The sequence below is a fragment of the Haliaeetus leucocephalus genome, unplaced genomic scaffold, assembly GCF_000737465.1.
Source record: "Haliaeetus leucocephalus isolate CR32 unplaced genomic scaffold, Haliaeetus_leucocephalus-4.0 Scaffold384, whole genome shotgun sequence".
NCBI classification, from domain to species: domain Eukaryota; kingdom Metazoa; phylum Chordata; class Aves; order Accipitriformes; family Accipitridae; genus Haliaeetus; species Haliaeetus leucocephalus.
Window position 1 is genome coordinate 1,446,348 of NW_010972820.1, and position 26,586 is coordinate 1,472,933.

Sequence of the window (26,586 nt, forward strand, 5' to 3'; positions counted from 1 at the left end):
CATGTAGGTGATGGTCACCGAGGTTAAAACAAAACTTCCTACTATGGATCATCAAGGGCCTGACCTGGCATATTACTTCAGTTTTTAAATTTATTTGGGTTTTTGTTTTGTTTGGTTAGGCTTTTTTCTTTATTTTATGAAGCCTACAATATTCTGCTTTGAAAAGAGCTTCCAATTTTTTGTTAGTATTTCATCAGCACAATATTGTGTCACAAAAGCAAATATTCAATATGAAAGAGCTGAAAGGCACTTTCTTTGGAGCTACCTCCAGCTGTCTTATGTTTCAAAGCTTTACTGATCCTGGAAAGAGTAGTTCAACACTCCTAGTTCTATTAGTTATCTGAATAGATAATCAGTTTTTTCAAGTTATCTATGGGTTAGTTTGACATGATGATCTAATGTTAATAATCCATACATAAATTGAGCCAGGGGATGTTTAAATTGAAGACTAGGAAAAATTTCTTCATGAAAAGGGTTATCAAGCATCGGAACAGGCAGCCCAGGAAAGTGGTTGAGTCACCATACCTGGAGGTATTTGAAAGACGTGTAGTTGTGACACTTAGGGACATGGTTTAGTGGTGGACTTGGCAGTGCTAGGTTAATGGTTGGACTCGATGATCTTAAAGGTCTTTTCCAACCTAAATAATTCTATGATCTCTTTCTACCTTTACCATCAGGACCCCAATTATATTTTTATTTTCCTTTTCTTTTGTGCTATTTATTTTCATACCCTTAAGAAAATGCAATTCAGTTTAAAGTTCAGCAGTTCTCCTTTTATCCCCTATCTTTCTGCTCCTGAGACAGGTTCTTGCTGATTTGATCTTTCCAAAGATATATTCCAAAGATCTTTTTTTCTTTTTTTCCTCCTTAAATATATATCATTGGTTGGCTGACTTCAGTGGACTCGAGAGTCCTATTGTAATTGAAATTCTTACAATATTGTTATACCAATTAAGAACAAAGCATTGCTGTGATCTAATATTTTTCTGAAGAAAGAGCTCTCCTATGACCTCAAGTATATCTGTTTCTTTTCACATGAAGTTCTACCAAATTCAGAAAATACTATTGTGTTTTAATTGAGAAAAATAGTAGTCTATTTTGAATTACTGCCCATTTATGAATCATGACTATAGGCACAAAACATCCATTTATTTTTGTTAGTGCTAAATGGAAGGAGAAAAAAGCATCATGTTTTCTCAAGAAAATGTAAAAATGTGCCTTCTGTATTAACAGCATGTTTATCATTATATAGTTTGCCTAATGTCAGAAAAAATCTAAACAAATCTATCATTATTATGTGTAGAGGTTTACAGCTTAGGTCATTTGTCACAGTATGTGGTTATTATACACCAAAGGTCAGATCTCTATCAAGAAAATGGAAAGTTTATTTTCTTTTCTTTGTATTTTTTTAGTACTTGACTTGCTTCAGTCCAAAGTGTTTAACGTGGACTTTGGCAATTAAATTATTCATGATAGAGAATATAGTTTTAAAAAGTTTGCTGAAGGTAATATACAAAGGATAATGAAAATCAAACTCAAAAGGGTAGTCGATAAAAAATTATTCTCTTCTTGTTCATGTGAGGTGAGGGTATTGCCCTGTCATGTTTAAAGGGAAGAGGAGGTATGTCAAGAGGTTAGAAATAGACAATCCCCTGTAAAAATACGCAGGCAAGGAACAGTGGCTTCCAAGTTATTCCAGGCTAAGAGTTCACTTCTACTATATGACAAAGGACAATTAACAGTTAAGTATATAAATACCAGCAGACAACTGATCGTGTTGCAAATAGAGATATATGCGTACTTTGGCAGATTAGTCAGCTGTTCGTGCAGTTGCTTGTTGCCTATGGGACTCCAGAGGATTAATTACACTGTGGCAGCAGGCCTTTCGTTACTTAGTTTTGTCTGTACAAGCAATTGAGTGAGCAGCTATGAACAGTGCGCTCTGCTGTGACCATAATAAAGACAGACAGCAAGAGACAGGCATGCCATGACAACACAGCCTACAGACCACAGTGCCATCCCAGGAAGGGGAAATGGGGAGCAAATCACATGTTTTCCCCAAGCCTAAGGTTCAATTCTGTTGCCTCAAGACAAGTTGCTCTGGTTAATTGAAAGCAACTTACGTAAATGGAATAATAAAGAATTCTAGATGGTGCCAGAATCTTTACTGTTTTCATCCAAAGTAGAGCACCGTAAGACAGACTGCCAGCTGCAGCAAATTAGCACAGTGCAGCTACATTCACAGCTATATGAACTTACACCAAATCGCAATCTAAGGAGCTCAGTTTAAGAGCTATGACTGTTTGAATCAAGCCCAGAGTGTTTTAAATTTTACTTAACTCTTTAATGAATACTTTTCATGAGGATGTTGATAAGCTTCTCTGCACAGATCCAGGATAAATAATCCCTTTATGTAAAAATGGTAAGATTTTTTAAATTATTATTATTAATAATTATTTATTTAAATAATATGCAAATGTTCCAGCCCACAGGGTGCAACCTGTTGCTATGGTAGATGCTAGATATGTAGGATAGGCTTAACTTTCTGGTGAACTTTAACATACCCATAGTATAGGATGCCACATCCCTTCTGAGGCTGCTTCTTCCCCACTGTTCTTTAGATTGCTTCCTGCCTCCTCATCCAAAAGTCGCTGAACATTTCTGAGCTGCTTCCTTAATTGCAGGACCTCCGTACATTCTTCACCTAGACACAATATCTGTTTTCAGCCCCTGTGCAATCATTTTAAAGACTGTTTGTAAAGCTAAAGAAAAACAGATTGCATATTGATTAATAAACTTTCCGTAACTATCTCAGTTTGCCTTTCAGTAGTTGCAGTATAGCTTTGGGCTGGAAGGCCTTATACTCTTGGTAGTCTCTATGTGGATAAGGAAGTATCAATAAGAGCTGTAGAAAAAATTTCTAAAGATCCTGAAGATCCTGGAGATCCTGAAAATGACTGGAAGAGTGGTTTTCTGGAGGAACAACCGAAGGAGGACAGGCATGCAGCAGATGGCAGTGAAAAATTGCTGGATGTTTGAGTGATGAAGTGTCAGTAATTTGCCAAATGAGACATAGGCTACAGTATCTATCCCACCAGGTGGAAGCATCGTTCATGATGAGTATTAGGCCCATAGTACTGTAAAAGTAGATTTCAGATAAAGAACAGCACTGGAGTTTCTGTTCTTGACTCTTCAAAGGCCTATAATATCTTCTGCAGAAGACATCGATATATTTTCCTACCTAGATTGTTACAACAGTTCTAAAGCCATGTGAGTTATGTCCAATAAAACCAGCACTTGGACATTTCAGAAGACTGGCATGCTGGCAAGCATTTTGTTAGTCTCTGCTTTATTTACTATGTTCACCAGTGATATGCTAGAAGCCATTTCCAGGTTGACATTTGATAGGATAACACCTAAATGACTTTAAAGAACTCTTCTTCCAAAATCATGAAAAGTATCTGAATGTGACATGACTGCCACAGATGACCGTGGCAAAAAATCTGTGTTGAAAACAAATACCACACCAACCATGTCAAAATATTTCTATTAATAGCCTGCTTAAATTCGAACTGGGTTAAGACTAACTTTTAAGAGCCAAAGCTTAAATTAGTGGAATTAAGGAACATCCTAGATAAAAATTTCATGTAAACCAAAACTAAAATAATTTCTGCTTTTCATGTCTTGAACTAGTTGCTGAATAAACAGGAAGGATCAGTGGAGAGCCAGTGTGGAAACAAGGCAGGCTGGTGTTCTTCTGCTGCTATTCTGTAGCAAATGCACTCTAGTCAAACCCTGTAGAAATCAGATTAAAAAACATAGTTTAATCATACTGTGGTTGTTATCATAGACACATTCAAAGTACTGTAATTAATGTTGTCAATTTTGTAGAAAATCTTTTTTCCTAAAATTCATTACGTGAATCAATTAAAGAATCACATGTTACAACAAATGTCTCATTTTCTACTAGTCAAATACACTTAGGTTTTACTCCATTAAGAGGAAATGAGAATAGGAGAAGGAAATTGTCAAATCTAGGAGATGAATAGGCTTCAAGCTTCCAGTTCAGCCTTTTCACACTTCAGGTTCCCATACTGCCTTTGTAGCAACTTAAAAAATTCAGCATGGTGTTATCCAAGTTGCCAGAATTAGCCATCTTCAGGGCATCTGTGACCCCTATAATGTGGTGGAGATTGCTACAAACACAATGCAATGTCCTCCGTGGAGGTCTTCTTGTGCTGAGTACCACTGACTTAGAGGCCACTGTCTGACTCAAGGACATTTAGATGTGTTTGTGTGAGTGTTTTCTGCTGATAGATTTGCTTATATGAATTACTATAAAAATATTTTTTCCTGTGTCATTATTGTACTACTCTTAGCATGATTATTCCAAAAGGTACTACAACCATACCCCATGCTGCACAATACTAAGTAGCACTAAAAAGAAGTGAGAGGATGGGAAAGAGATCCTGACTATTTTCACCTCCAATATAAACTCATCGTTGTAAATCTCCATCAACCTCTGTAACATTGAGTTCTTTATAGCTTCAGCTCATCGCTTCATGGGCTTGCTGTGCTGTCTTTCAGTGTTGTGTTCTTCCTTAATGGGCGGTAGTTTTCTGAAGTCACATATTGAACAAATACAATGACCCTTTCAAGAACTTTCCTCTTTCTAAGCAAAAACTGAAGAACTGCTGTGTAGAAAGCTGAACTAGTTCTTCAGATGCTGGTGTCATGGACTGGACAATCAAAATATCAATTTTTCTTCTCTCAAAAATTAAGCCACTAAACATTTGTTCCACAGGACCTCCTAAGTTATAGCTTCTGTGTACACAGTATTTCTGAACCACTGAAAAGCATGCAGATCACAAAACCTTGTTTCAAAGCCAAAATCTTCCATCATAATAACTCAAACATTTGTTTTTTGAGATTTTTGTTCTGTTTTGGGGGGGGGGGGGTGTTGAACTGTTTAAAATGCAAAATAATCTTTACTTTGGCATAGTGATCATGATTCAGAAAGTTATATTTCAAGTATGACATTGGGCCAACAACATATTTTCTTCATCTTAATGCCTCTTCTGTAAAGTTTATGCAAAATGAGTGTAATAAAGTCAGTCCTTCAGAGGCTGAGCAAAGAAAAACAGTCTGTGCTACCTGACAGTGTGTTATCAAGCATTGCAGAAAAGTCTGTATTTATAAATAAACTGGCTATACACTAAAAATGGTCTATTTGCATTCTTAAAGTTCCATAAAGTTTTGGGGTTGTTTGGGTTGGTTTTTTTTCATCTTTGCCCCAATGTTTTATCTCTTCTGTAGTCAAATTCACTAGAGGAAGTAGATAAAGAATTGTCACATGAAGTCTGGCAGCAAGAAATGAAAAGCATCCCACTACAACAAATTTCATCTGTTTTATGGGCTAGGTATGAAGAGATATTATAACAGGAAAGTATCTAATGTACTGTGAAAAATAATGTCAGGAAGAACAGTTAAAAACTATTCAGATCCCTTTTCTCTACATCGAAAGGGACTTTTACTGTTTTAAAGGCATATGCTTTTTCAGCTACTTCTTTGAATGCCTTTGCAAGACTGAAAAGCAAGTATAAAGAAATCTTGTATCTGATTAAAATTATTTTTAGATAACTTTTTTCAAAATTAGGATAATATGATCAATTTATAGGCTACATATTTCTAAGGAGAGTTGTATGGTGTTCTAGTGCTCTAATAACAATAACCAACCTACCATTTCACCTGGAAATGATAATTTTTTATTTCATCTTCCAATTTTTACAGCTACTAAAATGTAATTTCCAAAAATTACTTCAGTTCAGTAACTTCACAAGCTGTACCTGCTTGAGTATTGATCTTTCTAGAATTATTTCAGGTGTCTAATTCTCTCAGCTGACAAAATTACAGTGTCAACTGCAATTTTCATAAACTGGAAGCAACAGAAAAACTAGTACCCTTCTTTAGTTTTTGATTACTGCAGCTGTTCTTAAAGCTGCAGCAAAGTGAATCATCAAAGTAGGAAAGCTATACAGAGACTGCTGAGAACTACTACAACAAAGAAATCTAGATTAAATAAGTAGGTAGTGAATTTCAGCTAGTTTTGTAGGTCTTGGCTTATAACATACGGCATCAAGCATAGGGGCTCATGGTGAGGAAGCATGATAATAATTAGAAGACTACTTGGAAAAGTAGCTGGGTTCAGTAAGATAACAAATACAAGGGTTTCTGGCAGAAGATCTGAAGGGAGGTGGTTAATGTTATTATCCCCTCTGCTCTCCTTTAGAAGTGCAAGGCTTTGATCAGTTTTTTAGAGGTGTGAGGTTAAAATATTCTCATATTATGAAATTTCACAACATTGCAGATTCTTTTTTTTCTTTCTTACAAGCCTGCAACTCCATACATATATCTTCTAGTTTTGATCTCTTAAATATGTATCACACACACATATACACAAGAACACATATTTTTATAATGTGTTCTCTGTGATCATTCATAAAGATGCCCAAGGGAGCATTTGGTTTCCCACAGGCCCTTGGAGAGTGTCTGATGGCAACAATCTCCCACGTCTGGAAGAGTGGCCTATTCATGATCTTGAAGAATCTGTCCTATGCCACTCCATGAATAAATATTTCAATAATCCACAAAGTAAACTCAACAGAAGTCCACTCCAGAGTACTTTTTAGCAGAGCTTAGAGTCCTGGAGTGATTTGAAACTAATTCTCTCATACTAAGAATAAGTGTTTCACTGTCTGGGATATGGAATCAAACAGAAGTTGTTTGCTTCTTTACATATACAGCATTTTATTTTCCATGGCTATTAGTGTCTCACCCCTACCTATTTTATTCAGTTTAAAATTATTCTTAATCTATGTTGTTTCTTTTATGTTTTAAGGAAGAAAAATCTTTATTTTTATTAATACTTTCTCAGTGAACTCAGTGAAGAAATGAAATTACCTGGCTTGTGCCAGAGAAAACTCAGTTGTGTTGTGATAAATGAAAGTGGATAATTTCACATATTTAATGTAGATAAACCTCAGAGTATATGATTTCTGCTTAACTCAGCTGTTTTACCAAATAGCTCCATTTAGCATTAAAATAGATAAATAAAATCTCTTTTAGTACCATAGGACAGGGTAACAGTGAATCACACTCTTCCATGTTTTTCCTTATTACATTTCATATACGTCTGCGTATGTTCCTACACCAGCTAAAGTGCTGCAATGTACTGTATTTTGTCTTTATTATTGGCAAATAGTTTGAAAATACTGAAAACCCTCGAGCAGGGGAATATCAATAGCCAGAGAAGAACAACCTGCATGTTTACAATACAAAAGAGGGATATATTGATTTGTGGGGAGTTCACCCAAATTAATTGTGCCAGCCAATAAGAAGACACCATCAATTATTTGTTTAGCTTGAAAACCATTCGTGTTATGAAAAACAGAGCAAAAGAAAATGCACACATGTGGAAGAAAACTGTGCAGTTAAGCATAAATAACTGTGAAGTACTGCAGCTATATAACTGTTTAAAACATTTTTATTTTAGTAAACCAGGAAAAAATAGGAGGAAGAAAGGAAATTAATTAATCAACAGGGAATCTAGTAGTAAGGAAAAAAAATGTGTGTATATTAGAAGTTTATGTATAATACACAGAAAGATGGAAAAATCTGAATCAGAATATCTAACTGATAATTGTTTTGACATCCCTCGAAATGAAAAGAAATTAAAAGAAGGTTTAATGATGACTGAAAATAGTGAAGAGCAAAGGGCTGAAAGAAGCAGGGGTGATTTCCTATGAAGGGAAGAAAGGAGACAGCCTTTTTTGCCAAAATCTACCATATACACAGCCAAAAGAAGCACTAAAGGTTCTTTCTGCCTTGGAGCAAGTGGGGAAAGATAGAGATCAGTTATGAAGAAATCATCCAGAGGTTACGAGCTGAGTTCTAGCTTTTGATGAAACAAGAACTGGAATGGAGGAAAACCATGACATCATAAATGTGCTCTGGAAACCCTATGCAGATGTCAATGAAATAAAGACTGATGTCATAGATGGTGATCCTATCCACTGACAACTTCAGCTAGTGTTGGTACATATTGATTTACCAATCCCACCTTAACTGGAAGAGTTATGTCTGCTCTCAATCCCAAAACCCTGCAAATTCTGTAAAAAGAAGCTGAGCTGCAATAAGAAAAAATGGTTTCAGCCACCCGTTCAAAAGCTGATTTAAAAGAGAGATTGTTTAATCTAAGAGTAATTTATCCATGCTCTATTGCTCTTGAAAAAAAACCAAAACCACTTGCAGTTAAGATACATAGGAAGATAAACAAACAGCTAGATACAGATAATTTGTTCCTGGTTACTAATTAAGCTGAGCTTCATATATTAAGTTCTAGATTCAGTGTCCATAGCAGTAAAATTCCAGTACATAGATATGTTTAACAATATCATACATCAGCATAAGCCTTGTATTTGGTGTGCCCTCTAAAGATAAAACTAAGGAATTTGATTTTCAAGCAGCTCAGTAGCAGCCCATCAACATGAAATTAAGTTTCTCAAAGTTATTCTTTTTAAAAAAGTTATCCCTAAAAGTGGGAAGTTTCCCATTTGTATCACTGCATTTTTATTTTTTGCGATTGTGGATAGTTCTGCAAAAGAAAATGTAATCCAATTTAATATTCTATGGCATAAAGTATGCATTCATCTAAAAGAAGACAAAAACACTCTATTACCTTTTGTTATACTGCAACCAATGCTGAAGGCAGAAAGATATAAAATATAAATGTAACATTTTTTAAAATAATTCTTTTCATCATATAACTTTCATGCAACCAGCAGAAAAAGCTACTTTAACTGAGCTTTCTCCTTCTTAGCATTTGATCTGAATTATCTTGATGAGAAAGGCAATCATATTTTGAAACATCTGTTTCAGAAAAATCAGAAGGATTTGCAGTTCTTGAAATACCTCTGGAAAGTGAAAATACATATCAACTTTCCATCAGCAAATGAAGTGTCTTAGAAGATGGTATGGGGTACTGACTGAAACATACAGAAATCAAAGTGTAACATAGTTTTGCATTTTGCAAAAAGGTATGTTTGTATTGTAGTCACTCAAATCAAGTATAGATGTAACCGTAAATCTGTGAAATAAAAATGTAACACTAACACCCACAAGTAACTACAATAAATTCCAAAATTCTCCATTGTTTGCTATAATAAAACCATTGCTAATGGCAGTAAACAATTGTGTAGTCCTCCAGCACATAAAAAATGGATCACATGATCCTACAGTTTATGAGAGAAACCATATGCCTTGACAGATCTTTCTATTCTATAATACAGCATGGTTAATGCAATATAGTTCCTTTCAACCCAGGTATATCTTGCTATATGTCTCTGCAGGCATCCTTTTTTGTGGAAGATATAGATAGAGTAGAAAACGATAAACCTGTGAATAGGCTTGGAATAACTCATTCCTTATTAGGAAAAATAAGCTGAAACAGAAGTGAGAGCAGGCAGCAAATTTACAGGCATCAAAACTGACAAAAGCAAGAGCACACAAGAGATGATCTGAATGTACAGAATGATTGACCAAGGGGGTAATACAGAGCTGGAACATAAGAAATGCTGGGTTGGACCTAGGGTCCATTGGACCCTGTAATTTGCCTCCAACAGTGGCAACAGAAGAGATCTTTTGAAAATATTTGGGTGTGACTAAGTAAACATGTTCAAGGACGAAAACAAAGAAAAGAAAAAAGCTAAAATAACCTCATATTCTAAACATCAGTGGGGAAAAAAATCAGAAAATATTTTTTAGCTGTTTTTGTATTTGAATAACTCAAGATATTGCTAGCTAAACAGTAAAAGTGATTGTAAAACTATTGTAAATAACCTATCTAGTTACAGCTGCAGTACTGCTATTCCTAGGCTGAGCTTTCCCAAACTCTCTTCTGTGATCAGACACAAGTCACACCATATCTGTAATATGTCATCATTGAAAAATAAGATCCTACTTTAGAAATCAGTCCAACAACTACATCTTTCAAGGTCAGTGGAAAATCTCATTCTGTTTCATTTGGTTTTCAACCCAAATAAGATAACTATTTGTGAAACTAAAACATAGCAAATCCAAAATGATCAAAGTAGTGATGGAAGTGCGGTGATTAGTTCTTAGTTTAGAGGACTGAAAATATTAATGGTCTACTGTGGTGGGTTAACCCTGGTTGGACACCAAGTGCACACTGAAGCTGCTCTATCACTCCCGTCCTCAGCTGGACAGGGGAGAGAAAATAGAACAAAAGGCTCATGGGTTGAGATAAGGATAGGGAGAGATCACTTACTAGTTACCGTCAAAGACAAAACAGGCTCGACTTGGGGAAATTAGCTTAATTTATTACCAGTCAAATCAGAGTAGGGTAATGAGAAATAAAACCAAATCTTAAAATACCTTCCCCCCACCCCAACTCCTTCTTCCTGGGCTTAAGTTTAATTGCTATTTTCTCTGCCTCCTCCCCGCCAGCAGTGCAGGGGGACAGGGAATGGGGATTGCAGTCAGTTCATCACACGTTGTCTCTGCTGTTCCTTCCTGCTCGAGGGCAGGACTCCTCACACTCTTCCCCTGCTCCAGCATGGGGTCCCTCCCACAGGAGACAGTCCTCCACAAAATACTCCAACGTGAGTCCTTCCCACGGGCTGCAGTCCTTCAGGCACAGACTGCTCCAACATGGGTCCCCCACGGGGTCACAAGTCCTGCCAGAAAACCTGCTCCAGCGTGGGCTCCTCTCTCCACGGGGCCACAGGTCCTGCCAGGAGCCTGCTCCAGCGCGGGCTTCCCACGGGGTCACAGCCTCCTTTGGGCATCCCCCTGCTCCGGCGTGGGGTCCTCCCCGGGCTGCAGGTGGAGATCTGCTCCCCCGTGGACCTCCCTGGGCTGCAGGGGGACAGCCTGCCTCACCATGGTCTTCCCCACGGGCTGCAGGGGAATCTCTGCTCCAGCGCCTGGAGCACCTCCTCCCCTCCTTCTGCACTGACCTGGGGGGCTGCAGGGCTGGTTCTCTCACATCTTCTCACTCCTCTCTCTGGCTGTAATTGCTGGTGGGCAGTTTTTTTCCCCTTCTGAAATCTGTTCTCCCAGAGACACTACCACTATCGCTGATGGGCTCGGCCTTGGCCAGCGGCTGGTCCATCTTGGAGCTGGCTGGCATTGGCTCTATCGGACACAGGGGAAGCTTCTAGCAGCTTCTCACAGAAGCCACCCCTGTAACACATACCCCCACCCCCGCTACCAAAATCTTACCACACAAACCCCATACATCTATATTATGAAAAAAAATCTTGCTTGTCTTTCTCTAAGCTTCTCTCTAACAACTCACAGTCACACATGACCACACATACAACTATAATCATGGCTTTGTTCTGAACAGAGCACATTATCAGGGTATTGTAATAAGTGTATAATGATCTTTCATGAAATGGGAGTAAGCATAATTTCACATGAAGAATCACATTCAGGGGAGCAGTTACTGTGTCAGTGATTACTTTTTCTTTAGAAATGAGCATTTTATGTCATTTAATGTGATGGACAATAGATATGGGTCATACACCAGAAGACAAAAATATGTTCTGAATGCCTATTTAAAAGTGAGTAAAAGGTTTATGCTTGGCAAGATGAAGAACTCTGTTGACTGTTAAAGCACTGAGAACCAACATGCCTTTTTTCCTCATTCAACAGTGTATCTGATAAGCCTGCATGTTTCCAAATTCAAACTTAACTTTCCTTTTTCATAAAAAATATATGCTATTTAATTAAACATATTTGAGCTTGCTAATCACTTTTGTACACTGGTTAACACAATAAATATTTCATAAGGATTTACTTTAACCTTTATACTTAGAGTTGTATAAATCTTAGATTTAGAAAAGTAAAGAAAACATACTTTACACTCTCCCCATGACTGAAAAGTCTCAGGGATTTCAGTGACAGAGAATTTCGTTTCTTCTAATTCTGATAAGAAGGACTGTCCTGTATGTATAACCTGTACTTTGGTATTATTTTCACAGAGTCACAGAATAGTTGCAAGGGACCTCTGGAGATCATCTATTCCAACTCCCCTGCTCAAAGCAGAGTCAGCTAGACCAGGCTGCTTGGGGCTGCATCCAGCTGGGCTTTAACTGTCTCCAAGGATGGAGACTCCCCAGCATCTCTGGGAAACCTGTTCCAGCATTCAATCACTCTCACAGGAAAAAAAAAGGGGGGGCTCATATTCAGACAGAACTTCCTGCATTTCAATTTGTGCCCTTTACATGTTGTTCTGTGACTAAACACCACTGGGAAGAGTCTATTAATGAGAATAACAAGTAAGAATTTTCTTAGTGGGAACAAGGAGATACAAAGTACATTTAGTAGACAGAACCGATAAATGGAATCAGCCCAAGAACAGAGCTGGGCTTAACTAGTCTGCTTCACAGTCTCTAAAACAGGTTCTGCTTTGTCTAGCCCATGTAAGGTCACAGTTGCAGCCTTGTCTCTAATTCTGGGCACCATACATCAAGAAAGTCCCTATCAGTTGCAACAAAGCAAGAGGGAAAAAAAGAATGATGAGAGGTCTATTAGCAAGCCCTCTCAGGAACAACTGAATGACCTAGGTTACTTGGCCTGAGGCAGAGAAGACTACAGGCAAAAAAAGACAACTGCAAGATTATATTCATGATATACACAATGCATAAATACATAATTTTTTGCTAAAAAGAGTTGTTCTTCATGCCTGTGGCAGATAGAACTAGGGATAACACTTTTGCATTGCAGTGAGGAAGATTCACATTAGCTATTAGAAGAAATGTATCTTTTGCAAAGATAGTGGAGCGCTGAATTAGATTGCTCTGGAAAGCATCGATCTTCAAAACTGGAAACATACAGAAATATATATTAGGAGTGACATAAATATGAATCCCTGTTGAACATAGGATAAATGACCTCTCAAAATCCATGCAGTCCTATGAGCCCATAATATTAAAATTGCATAAACAGGCTCTTATTAATTATACATGGATTTAAATAAAGTTAATCTGTACTGATTTAAAAATGAATTAAGAAACATCAACTTATCTCTTGACAAAAATGAAATGAAATACACTGTTTAACCAAAGAAAGGAGTAAAATTAATATGGATCTATAAGAGTAAGAACCAAAACTGAATAAAATTCTAGAATTATATCATGTTTTTCTTAAGAGCTGAACTAGGATTAAATTACTCCCTGAGGAACAGAATAATAACTGGAATCAGTTCTTTGTTACAGAATTAAAGAAACACTGCTGTGTTGCTGATGCTGACCCAGTATTTTGGGCTTCCTTAATCTACTTCTTCCTAGATCTATGATTTATGACATCTGAGGACTGACCTTTAAATTTTTGCCCTAACAAGCAGGTTTATTTGCACTCCTTTGTAATAAAAAATAAAGGCCTCCAGGCCAGTAAGTATTAACTTCTTTAAGTATACCACATTGTCTCACATATAACCTCCTAGAATTTGAGAGAAACAACACTATTTGAGGTCTAACTGGTTTCTAATCTTCTAAAACAAATCTAATTTATACTGTCTAATGTAACTTATTTTGCTACCTAACAGCTATTTCTAAAGGCAGCAGAAAACTACCCTTCTAAATCAATCTGGCTTCTGAAATGCAATACAGCAAAGAACACCACAGAATTTTTTTTTCTAACATGGCTATGAAATAAGCATTTCTATTAATCTTAAGTTTGTCAAACACCACACATATCAATTGTCTCGCTACTTCCAAAGCATAAATGTCAAATTTTCTCTTGTTATCTCCTAATAAATGTGATATTAAAGTTAATGAAAGCATTTATTTAGATGAATTTTAATATAGATGCTTGGCTTCTTCAAGACAGGTATTATATACATTGGGTCTGCGGTATGGTGGCTTGAAATCCATGTGGATACAAATACAAGTACATATACATGTGGACTTATACCAGGAGAGAATATGCCACTTTATTTTCTCTTTAGAGATACCAAATTGTGTTAATGTCACATCAGAAGTTGAAGACAGTCATTTGATTAGATTCCTAAAAGGAATTGGCAAGGTAAAATGACTTTACTTTCAGACTCCCACAAGTTCAGACAAACATGTAATACATGTTTATTCCAGCAGGACCTTCGAAAAAGAAATTGTTGGTCTCATCACTCAAAAAGTGCATTCCTGAAAAGTTTAAAGTTACTTAAAAAAATATTAGAGAGTTTAAGGAAAAAAAAGAGGCTCATCCAATGACTAATTAAAATGGCAGAGGCATTCATCTGACTCACTGGTTAGTCACAGTACTCTAAGCAGTAAAAATAGTGTCTCATTAGTCTTTTAAACATTTATTCCTTGTTCTACATGAAATTGATACTTAATCATTTTCCTAGTGTACAGCAGGCACTTATTACACAGGGAAAACTTGGAGAATGGAAAGTTTATAAAATCTCTGTCAATCTCTCCTACATGTTAGGAATGATTCATTATAATGGGCCATGAGCGGCAGGGTGACTCTGAATGGAAGCCTGTAATTAACTTTACTTCATGTTTTATTGATAGCATTTGCTGTTTTCTGAGATCTGATCATACATCTTGAGCAATGTGCAAACCTATGGATGATGCTGTGCTTAGATACCCTGGCATTGGGAGATATATGCAAAACTAAATAGATTAGATGGAAAATGTACCACATCCCTTGTGGTCTGTATACACATTTAGACTCTCCCTTTTCTGCCACCTGTTTGATGTTGGTTTTGTCTCAAAGCACACTTGACATTTAATATGAAACATGGAAGTCAAAGTTCTTTTTTACTGTCTTGGGCCAATATTTACTTATATCCGTCATGAGCATGCTGTTAGAGAATAGGAAAAAATGCACAGTCTCCCTTACAAACATATCTGTGCTTTGCAATGCTATAGATCTTATGCTTCAGAGCAAATCTGGAGTTGCAGACAATTTGCAGTCACAAACTTGAGGAGAGATGAATTGGTGTGGATGAGCCGTCTGTTAGCCTGGAAGCAAGTCACCCACAAACTGGGAAAAATATGTGGGGTTTTTGTAATATGGGTAATTTGGCAAAGCTAAAAACAAATTTACAAAATCCTTAAAAGACTGTGGATTATTAAGGAACAGATGGCGTGAAAGGCATTTGAAATCCCTCCTGTAAACTGTGTTCTACTTCATATAAACAATATAAGCAGAAGCTCACAGACCAGGATCTTCCTCCAAACAGTTTTGACCCTAGTCTTCAAATCCGGTATCACATTCCTGATCAATTAAATTTTTAGTTTTGTCTTCAGAAGGAAACAGTGTCAGTGGGATTACCTATCAGAAGACCCCCTCGTCACATGATTTGGACAGTAGGAGATTAAAAAAGTGGCTAAAATCTCCTACTATGTGTGAAGAAATGTTATTCTGAAAATTTGTAAACTCTAGTTCTAGATGTGGCTATTTTTTCCAATTGAAAGAATTTGCTATGATTTTTTAAAATAATTTTAAATTATCATAATAGTTTTTGCTGTGAAGTTCTAATTCCCAGCTCTGCTCATTATTTCCACAACACATATCTACAACACTTAATGACATCAACTTTAGAATCACTGGCTTCATTGAAAAAGTTGTATCTTTTTTTCTTTTGTCTTTCTTTTCTGAACTCCTATGGTACATCCACTTCATGTTTCTAAACTTCAATAGCTTCCTTAACTATAAAGCCTCAGTCTGAGGAGGTCCCTCTAGTGTGATGAATACAGCAAATATTAATGGGGAAAAACCCAAACACAATACAATCACATAATTAAAACTGCATTATAGACAAGAAAGAGAGAAATTAGAAATGCAGAAGCACAGTTTCTGAATTTCCTAACTATTGAGTAGCCAAGTTAGCAAACCTAATGTTATTTCTTCAACACTATTTTTCTGCCTGTGCACTTACTCAAATTCAATCTTGACTAATGATGGAATAAAAGGAAGCAAATTGACAGACAGCGCTGTGTCATGGACTAATATAAAATTCTGGCTATATGGAAGATCCTCTTAATTAAAACCAAACTGAGAAAATAAGTAATGGGTAATGGGAAGCCTTTTGTCAGAAACACAGATTATATTTTGGTTTCACTGACAAACCTGGAATATGAAAGTGTGGACTGAAATACAATTCTGTATACTGGCAGCCACAGGCATTCAAAAAAGCATGACTCATGTTTTAAAAACTCATAGACTGGTTTAACAATTGTGAAGTTTACAGAAAATTTTACGTTTCCCCCTTGTCTTCTAGTTCTTCAGTTTTAATAGCATATTTAATTTGCATTTCCAAGCATTTTTCTGCCAATATGACAGGTAGATTCTCATACAAGCTCTTGATTCCATGAGTTAAGGGTTTGTGACAATGAGCTGGAAAATATGAGCCTTGCAATGAAATCCCAAGATGGAAAGCATTCCTGCAGTCTCATACTGGCTCCAAATAATTTTTTTTGATGTAGTACAATCATTAGGGAATTTTTGCTCTACTCTTTTCAATAAACCGTTCCCTAGTTTGACAATCTAAGCTGTTTACAGTGATTTTTAGTAGCTATCTATCAATAGCTCATCTTTTCAAGTGATTTAAAAGTCACACAGGCATATATGTCACTCAACTTGTATTACAATCATCTAGTGTGAGTTATAAAGCACTGAAATTTTCCTACGAGACAAAACATCTAATATAATAAAGGCCTAATCTAGTTTCACTAAACTTTCAACTTCATGCAATGACTCATTAAGACATGGTAAGAGTTAGGTGTAGCCTGGAGGAGTAAGCCCAGGTTTGTAAACCAAGAAACTGCATCCAAAATTCTGCCCGTACCATAACTTTGACCTGTATCTTTAAAATTACTTCAAAAAACAACAACAACAAAAACCCAAACCACAAAACTTAGTATATACATACCTATTTATTTTTAAATATTTTTATATTTAAGGAGAGTTACAGCTAATGAGTAAGCACTTTCCTCACATAGGCAATGTTAAACCAGATGCTAACACATAACTAACTCTCATCTGCTTAAGCAGGTCTTAGGATTCCAAAACCCCTGAAGGTGTTTTGCATAAAGATGATAAGATAGGACTTTTTCCTGTAAGGTTCTACTCCTGGTATCTTTTTCTCACATGAAGAAAAATGCTTATTTTTTTAGCCAAATGTCAAGAGAACAGAGATGTGGCTCACTCTGGTCTGTAGTTGGAAGTCAGAAAAATGCTAGTAGGTTACTTTTCAGTAAAAATTTAGAATGCTGCTTTTACAAAATTATCTTAGCTGCAAACAACAACAAAAAAAGGTTATCCAAATTGGTTTCTGTGAAAAAAATTGTAGAACAAAATGAGTTTCCATTTGGCCATAGAGGATTTTTCAAATGTTTCAAATCAGTCCAGCTCCTGAACTCTTCAAAAACAAGCTATGATTTTTATACACACACACACACACACACACACACTCATTTTGAGTTGTGTTTCATTGTAAAAACTGAATGTATCAGGGAAAACAGTTACTTGAATTGGTCTCTCATGTGCATTCATTAAAATGCAAATAACCTTTCAAAATATACTTCTTTACACAACTTTTTCAAACTTGTGATAACCTTTCAGGAATGCTTTGAAAGCAGTCAGTCTTGCAGCTTTTTCTATCCCTTCTCCAACCCATAGCATTTTTCTGTTCTATATAGAAGAAATGAAGAAGATGCTATCATCCATTCCAGTGCTACTCAGTTGATGCATTTGCCAATTAGTGTATGAAACATCCTCTGAGAGCAATATTTAATTACTGCAGATATTTAGATGATATCATGAGATCCAAGTCAAGCCTCAAATATTTTTAAAATTACCTAGGTAACATTTTTTTTTCTTAATTATTAGCCCACTCCCTCTGAAAAGCAAGGTCTCTAAATTAAAGAAATGTGGTGGCTGAAATGTTATTTTTTTGCCACCATCAGCGAAAAGATTTTCCTCTATGAGGTTGTGTCAAATAAAAAGCTTAGTAGGCCACTAATGGCCATGACCTGTGGCAGCCTTGCTGTACTGCGTAACTGAATTATTTCCTTTTCTAAATCTCCAAGTGTGCCACTGAGAATGCTAGGTCAGCATATATAGTAAACAAATCACCAATCACCCAACAACTACTGTTGTTGTCTGCTTCCAGAATGACAGATCTCTTCCCTAGCTCGAACTTTTGGACCTTGAATTTGACCTTGTCTGAGCTTTTGTTATGTTAACAAATGATTTTGATGGTAAAACTGTGAATCTACATATAGAACTGGTGAAGGAAACACATCAATGAGGAATTACTTAAGTAAGTCAGGTTGCTTGACCCTAGCACGCAAGCTCTCTAAATTTATTTCCTTCTCACCCTTCTGTATTGTCACTGCAGCTTTAATTTCTCCCTTCTCCTCCATGAATCCATTTATACTGATCGCATCAGTGCTCTTGGCAATTTATGCCATATTTCTAGTATTCTTTGCATGAAATTGCTCTGCTGGAATTCCTGTTTACTTCTAATTTCAGTTTGTTTCCACTGTTTTTTCAAACAGCAGGTTACAGTTAATTAAAATAAATCTGAAAACAGATACATTTAGTATAGGAAATGTTTGTAAATTGATACTTTTTTTTCTTTAGCAATGTATTGAAACTCTATGTTATTAATAAATTTTCAAAAATAATTACCCCAAATCTCATATTCAGGTAATTACAAAAATAAAATGAACATCTGTTATTACAAATGCATAATGCCAAGTCATAATGTACAGGTTAGGGGTTAACACAAGCAAATTGGACATGGTACATAAACACAAAATAAATTATTGTATGGTAATGTAATTACATTCCAACCATTATGTTAATTATAATTTATATCAATTCAATAATTAAAGAAAACAAGCTCTTCCTTTGGTTTCCTATTCAGATTCCTCTGCGTACTAAATTATTCTATGTCAGCTAGAGTGGCACTGGACCATGAATCTGACAGCAGTGCATGGTGACATTATTTTTAATATGTAAGAGAAAGCTTAGTCTATATGCTAGATATGAAAAAAATGTTTTGATAATTAAATTGGGTCAAAAGTAAACAAGATAGAGTTAAACAGGGCATAGAAAATCCACTTGTTGTCTGTCCAAAGAATTAAATTAAACATTTATTACCTTACAGATACTGACCTAAAGTATTACTTTAAAATGTCTTTATTGCAAAATTAAATTAGAATGGGATAAATTCCCTAAGGACAATCCTAGCAAAAACCAGAAAATCCAATTGTGTAAATATATGGCTGCAAGGAACTTTGTCGTGGTTTCAGCTGGGATAGAGTTAATTTTCTTCCTAGTAGCTGGTATAGTGTTATGGTTGGGATTTAGTATGAGAATAATGTTGATAACACACTGATGTTTTCAGTTGTTGCCAAGTAGTGTTTAGACTAAGTCAAGGATTTTTGACTTCTCATGCCCAGCCAGCAGGAAGACTGGAGGGGCACAAGGAGTTGGGAGGGGACACAGCCAGGGCAGCTGATCCAAACTGGCCAAAGGGGTATTCCATACCATGGGACACCATGCCCAGTATATAAACTGGAGGGGAGTTGGCCTGGGGAGTGGATCACTGCTTGGGAACTCACTGGGTGTCAGTTGGCAAGTGGTGGGCAATTGCATTGTTCATCACTTGTTTTTTATATTCCAATTCTTTTATTATTATGATGATTATTATTATTGTCATTTTATTATTGCTATTATTATAATTATTATTTTCTTCCTTTCTATTCTATTAAACTGCTCTTACCTCAACCCACGAGTTTTACTTTTTTTTCTAATTCTCTCCCCCATCCCACTGGGTGGGGAAGAAGTGAGTGAGCGGCTGCGTTGTACTTAGTTGCTGCCTGGGGTTAAACCACAACAAACTTTCAGAGACATTTTATGCATTTTCTTTCAGTAAAATACAATCTTATCTATATCTCCTATATACAGAGAAATATTTTTAAGAACAGTTTAGATACTGACATAAATGCAAACAAACTTTGCAATGTGCTGATAGTGAGTATGAAGATGTTTTACCAGGACATCACTTGACTAGTTGTCTTGACCCTCACAGTTAGAAGGTTAATATTAATATGTAACCTATCTTCATTCTGCAGATTGTGTCAATTACCCTTTGTTTTCTGTAAGAAGAATAGAAGCATTGTCAAGGTCCTCATTATAATCCTCTTTTCACTAGGATGATAAAGAGATAAGAGAGGCAAAGTTTGTATGGAGAGGTAATCTATTTTTAGACTGATATAGTGGGAAAAAAAATAAACTTTGGGGCACAATGTTTCTTCGTCAGGTCTGAGGAGAAGCAGAAATATCTAGACCTAGTAGAGAACAGACAGACATGTTCTTGTTGCTTCCTTCAGAGCTTTTTACTTTAGAACTTTCTTTAAATGTGGTAGCAAAACTTTATGGAGTACTTTGATCCAGTCACATCAATACTGAGGACAGCTGAATAAACAGGAATTATCTCCCATATCTTTGCATTTGTCTCCATTATTAGCATGTTCTGACTCACCTTTAACAGCAGTACATCAGGAACTTACACTTTTATATTTCAATATTTCTCTCTGTAGCGTTTTCACCTACTGAGATACTCACAATTTCACTTCCAATTTCTTATCTGCAACTCTGAACTATCTTCACTGTTATATTTTCCAAATAACCTAAGTCACTCAGAGTTGTGATTTTATTCTTCAACATGCTTTCAGGGTCTTCCAGCTTCCTAAGATCCGCAGATTTTATAAGTGTACAGGAAGGCATGCTGTATCTTTTATAGCTGTAATTAAAAATGTTGACCAGAATGAAATCAACAACATGGACCTACCTGATATATCCTGTCCAATCACTTATAACTATATAGATAGGGCTTTTTCAATCATATATTTTATGGTCATTTCATGTCTATTTGCAACTCCTAACAAGAAGAATTTGTAAGTAGTCCATTCATTTTCCAGAACGTTTGTTTGTTTGTTTGTTTGTTTCCCTAGTGTTTTCCACTAAATCATGAGAACAGTGTTTAGTAATCTATGAAATGTTTTCTTGGATGTTAAAGGTCCATAGAGCAAAAAATTGGTCCATCACTGATCTAAGCCACTGGTGGCCAATGTGGGATTCATATATAAGATGCATTCTGATATAGATCTTAGAGTCCTTTCCCATTAATACCTCCATTAAGGGACACAGACAAATGACCCTGGCCTGAGGTTAAGCAAACTGAACAGATCAGGAGAAACCACTGGACATGACATAAGTAATTGCTGAATATAACAAATAACAAAGTGAGAAGCTGGCAAAAGTTGCAGATAGAGCCACAAGGCATCTAATTACACAGATGTTTAAGATGGGGAGAGGGCAGTACTGGGGACATTTCAGGGTGTGGAGTCTTGCAAGGCCAGAATTACCTAGGTAGCCTGACCATTGAGGAAACTCACAACATATTCCTGTGGTACATGGCTGCAAGTAAACTAGAGCTTCTGCTGACAAAATAAAAGGACTTGTACCTCAGCAGTGTCATCTGTTCCAGTCATCTGTGTATCACAGTAATCAGTGGAGGCACAGAGGGCTGTATGACAGTACTCATTTTGCTGTAGACAAATGGTCATTTAAGAGCAGGACTGGGAATATATGGATCAAGCTGTGGCAAAGCTGAATACAGCATCAAAATTGAACTGAAGCACTTAGGAGGGTTGTCCTTGCTCAAAATCTGACAAAGTTTACCTCCAATGGCTCCAGCAGTACTTTCTCTATGTGGTTTGAACACCCTATGCAGGTTGAGCAAGACATGTTCTAGTATGGAAGTGCTATCTAGACAGTAATGACACGAGTGCAGTGTGGGAAAGTGATGTTCTGGTTCCAGCACTCCTCAGACAGTGTTAATGGAACTGGAGCACACGAGGACAAACACCTGAGCTCATTTTCTATGCATGATGCACTTCACATTGATTGTATTCCAATATTGCAAGGATACATATTAAGGGATTTTTCAATTTTACGGCAAAACTCTACAGCAGTATGGAACATTATGCTACTTACCTGCCTGCTACAGCAAGCTATACAAATAAGTGAAGGAATGCTCTTGAATTTAATCTTATTTTAAATATTCATAAGCTATTTGACTTAATTATTTAGACTGCAACAAGCATAAAAATGTTAAATTTCACAAGTACTCTACATTTATGTTGTATATAGATAACTAACTTGTAGACTGCAGCTGGTTTGGAGGGGGGGGTTGTTTGTCATTTTTTTACCAGGGGAAAAATCTGGAGTAAGGAAGATGTACCCTTGGTGGAAGAGGATCAGGTCAGGGAATATTTAAGCAAACTGGACACACGTAAGTTCATGGGCTGTGATAGGATGCACCCATGAGAGCTAAGGCAGCTGGCAAATGTCACTGCAAGGCCACTCCTGATAATCTTTGATCAATCATGGCAACTGGGAGAAGTGCCTGAAGACTGGAGAAAAGCAAATGTTACTCCTATCTTCAAGAAGGGAACTACAGGCCAGTCAGCCTCACCTTGATCCCTGGGAAGGTGATGGAGCAGCTAATCCTGGAAACCATTTCCAGGCACACGAAAGACAAGAAAGTCAGCAGAAGTAGTCAGCATAGCCTCATCAAGGGGAAGTCATGCTTGACCAACTTGATAAATTTTTACAATGAAATGACTGGCCTGGTAGATGAGGGGAGAGCAGTGGATATTGTCTACCCAGATTTCAGTAAGGGCTTTGACACTGTCTCCCATAAGATCCTCATAGACAAGCTGTTGATGTATACACTGGATGAGGAGACTGTGGGGTGGATTGAAAACTGGCTAAACGGCTGGGCCCGGAGGGTGGTGGTCAGTGAAACAAAGTCTACTTGGAGGCCAGTACTGGTGTACTTGGAGGCCTTGGTGTACTCCAGGGGTCAATATTGGGTCTGATCCTGTTTATATAAATTCTATATAAATCATTCTTTAGTAACTCAAACCTATGCCCTGCAGCAATAAAATACTGAAATTATATTTACAACATTTGGTGAGTAGTTTTAAGAACTTTCCCAAATAATTTTTAGCACCTTTGTAAGAAAGATGACATTCTGTTTGCCTAAGTCACTGAGGTATTTCTCTATACACCGCAACAGCTTTTCTATCAAATGAAGGATATAACTGAGCCATCAACAAGACTTTAATCTAATTCAGTCACTAAAGACTCCAAAAAGATTCAAAATTCTTGATGTTATTTAGATATCGAATACCGCACACTGTAAAACATCTACATAAAGTAGGTGTCTTTATGTTGCTCCTTTCCTGAATTTGCACCACTGAGTACCTGTCACTATTTGCATTTTCTTTGAAACTTTTTTCTTCCTCAGAATCTCAGGTGTTTTGACAGTCTCTACATTTTCATTTTCCTGAATTATTTGCACCAAAAATAAGGATCTTCATTCATTTGCCTAGCAAATATCTGTAGCCCTATTTTCATTCTACTGATCTATCCTGGTATACTACTTGTCCTTTGCTGATAGTCCAGAAGAACTCTGGTCTTCCATACATCATCTATTATATGCCAGTCCTATATCTGACTTGGATATCCTACTGCATCTCAAACAGTACAAGTTGCCTATATTTAGCCCACTGATTCAAGCCCAAAGCATAACTTCCTTTCTTTTGCTTAATTATTTCATTCTTACAAAATCTTGGACAGACTGGACCCTATGTTTAAGATTCAATGGCCAAAAGAACCTTGGTATTTCTCCCTGAGGATGTCTCATCACCAATTTCCATTCTAATTTCAAGATATTTCCCACGCAGAATGCAAGCTGGCCTCCAGGAAATTAAGCCTCTTTATCAATAACTTTGCATCACAATTCAGGATTGCACTTCAACAAAAGCAGTTGAAAGAAGTGGCATTCAATTTCCTCATTTAAGAATGTATTTTTTTAGTTTGCTCAGCTGAATGAAATTGTAGTACAAGTCTTTGTCTGACAAGATAACACATACTACTTTGTAGTTCCATTACGACCTCATTATTTTCTTCTTGTCTGTTAGTACCGAAAATTTAGGACAAATGTCATCAATCTTCTGCATGATCTTTTGTAAAACATTCACCACTTTTTGACGACATGAAGAATGTTGATATTGTCTGGACTTCTATAAAACATTTTTCGAACTAAGGCATCTAGAATATACGAAAACATCTTAACCCTCTCATATTTCAGTTTGTACAAGAAGGCTGTAAATAGGTGAATTAAAGTATGTTGTCACTGTTGATAATGAAGCCATTAGAAAAATCTAACCAAGTGGAACAAGAGAAACTGTTTCCCAGACTATGGCACAGGACTTAAGATGTCATTCCTGAGATGCCTCAGAACTACTAATATTAAAGGAAGTCATATTTCAGTTTATTTTGTAGAAAATGAAAAAGAAAACTGAGTAATACAAGGAAAGACAATTCAGCACTTGCTATGATATGTTTCTTTTTGGAACTGACTATTCTTTATTTCATTTCAACACTTTGATATACAGTCATATTTATATTTTATATTATTTACTTGATCACTGCTTTCTTAAGAGGAAAGGCATAGGATTAAACAGCAAGTGATAAGCCCCCAGATAAACACAGAAATCTGGGGGAAAACAGGCTGGTTTTTTTTACATTGTCTCTAGTGTTAGTGTACAATAAGGATTTAGTCTTACATCCTTTAACAGCATTTATATTTTAGATGCCAGCTGAAAAAAGCCCTCCTGTAGGCCTCCCTGTATAAGTACCTTCCATCCAGTTAGCTGGATGTCCTTTGCTGGTCTTTGAAGTCTGAACTGGCTATTTTAGGGGCCCTAGCTTACTTAGACTTAGTCCCAGTCCGGTTTTTTCTTAGAGCAACTCAAAATGTGGCAGAGACAAAACCTGCTCATGATCTTTTGATTACACTGGAAAATAGTTGCTTTTTCAATTTATTCATGCAACATTCCTGAGTTCTTTCCTTCTGTACAGCCTCTGGCAGGAAAAGACCACAAATTAGATAGCAGATGTCCTCCGACCTCCTCTGTCCACTCCTTATGTCACAATGGCATAGATGTGCCAATTACTGCTAAGTCCTTTCTTAGTTACTAAACACAGAAGGTACCCAAAGCACATTCTCAGAAAAACCTTTAACCAAAGTCTGGCTACTGAGCTGGCACTGAGGTAGAAAAGGGACTCTAAATATTGAGGCTGGAAAACTGTATTCCTCCTGGACCGGAGCGTAGGAAGAAGATGACAGAGGGCTCTCTCTGCTGTAAGAACATGCCAACATAGAGATCACACTGAGCAGATGTGATTGTCCTTTCTGCTTCATAATTCCCATCTATATTGTCAGAACAAATAAATTCCTTTGATGGGTGTCCCCTGGCAAAGGCATTATCAAAGACTGCAGTCACAAGGGAGATACCAAAGCAATGTTACACCCAACTTGTCAGCTCCCCTGCTTTTTGTACCTCACTTCAGCTATTTACTGGAATTTAGACTAGAGTTCTTTCCTAAGGCAGCGGTACAGAAAAGCACTGTCCAGTGCAAACTGTGGGGCTTTATAGGAGGAAATTACCATATAAAGAAGATATTAATGTAGATGGCAATTGCTCCCAGATGATTTTCAAAGGAAGAACTTTATGTACCTTCACACCTAAAAAAGGAGGTAAACACATATAATATTTTAGACATGATTAGTTGCTTTCAAGGAAAAGGTATTACATGGTAAAGCTTAAGTTATTAAACAAATTGACTTTGGTAGTCTTTTTTTATTGTTAACCTGGATTGTATCAGCATGGTCCCATGACAAGTTGCGTTACTACAACTAAAGTGCTGGAGAATGAACACTCTAGCTTGGACAGGAATGTCCCAAGCAGGTGTCACAGGTGCAACCTGTGATTGACATAATTATGGTGTGAATTAACAGATATTCTTATATAAACATTTCTTTTTGTTTGTTAATACACCTGTCTAACAAGAATATTCCAACATATTCTCCTGTATTTTAGCACACAAATATAAATATCTTCCCCTGTGTTTTTTCTTCAGAAATAACTTTACAAACTGTGGAACAAGACTATCATATATTATATGTATTATACAGATTCCTCACTGGCATGGGGATATTATTTATTATTGGCATCCCTAGTTCTTGTTCCAAAATAATCCTGAATTCGTCTGTCACTGTAAACCCTACTAATCACCATAGTTACTAACATACCAGCTTTTGCAGGTAATAGTTGATTAGCTGCTGGTTGCTATATTAAACAGATATGTGCAATGCGGTACCAGTATGTAGCTGTCACAGCCAACATTGCCTGCCACTCCTTTACCATTGAGTCCACCACTTCATTCAAATACTTCGTTAAAATACACTTCTTTGAATTTATATTGACGTATGTATTAAAAAATTGAGTGAACATAACCTACAAACACTGGCACTAAATAAAATACAAAGTTTCAGAGAAAGCACATTCAATAATGACTGTACACTGAATGTCTCAGGCAAAAACTTTCATTGTTTATACT

The 26,586-nt window shown here is 36.6% G+C and overlaps 1 pseudogene; it reads left to right on the top strand.

The window, feature by feature from the left end:
* The window catches only part of LOC104835442, a 164,885-nt pseudogene extending 142,883 nt beyond the window's left edge, over positions 1-22,002 (top strand).
* Positions 22,003-26,586: the final 4,584 nt, after the last annotated feature.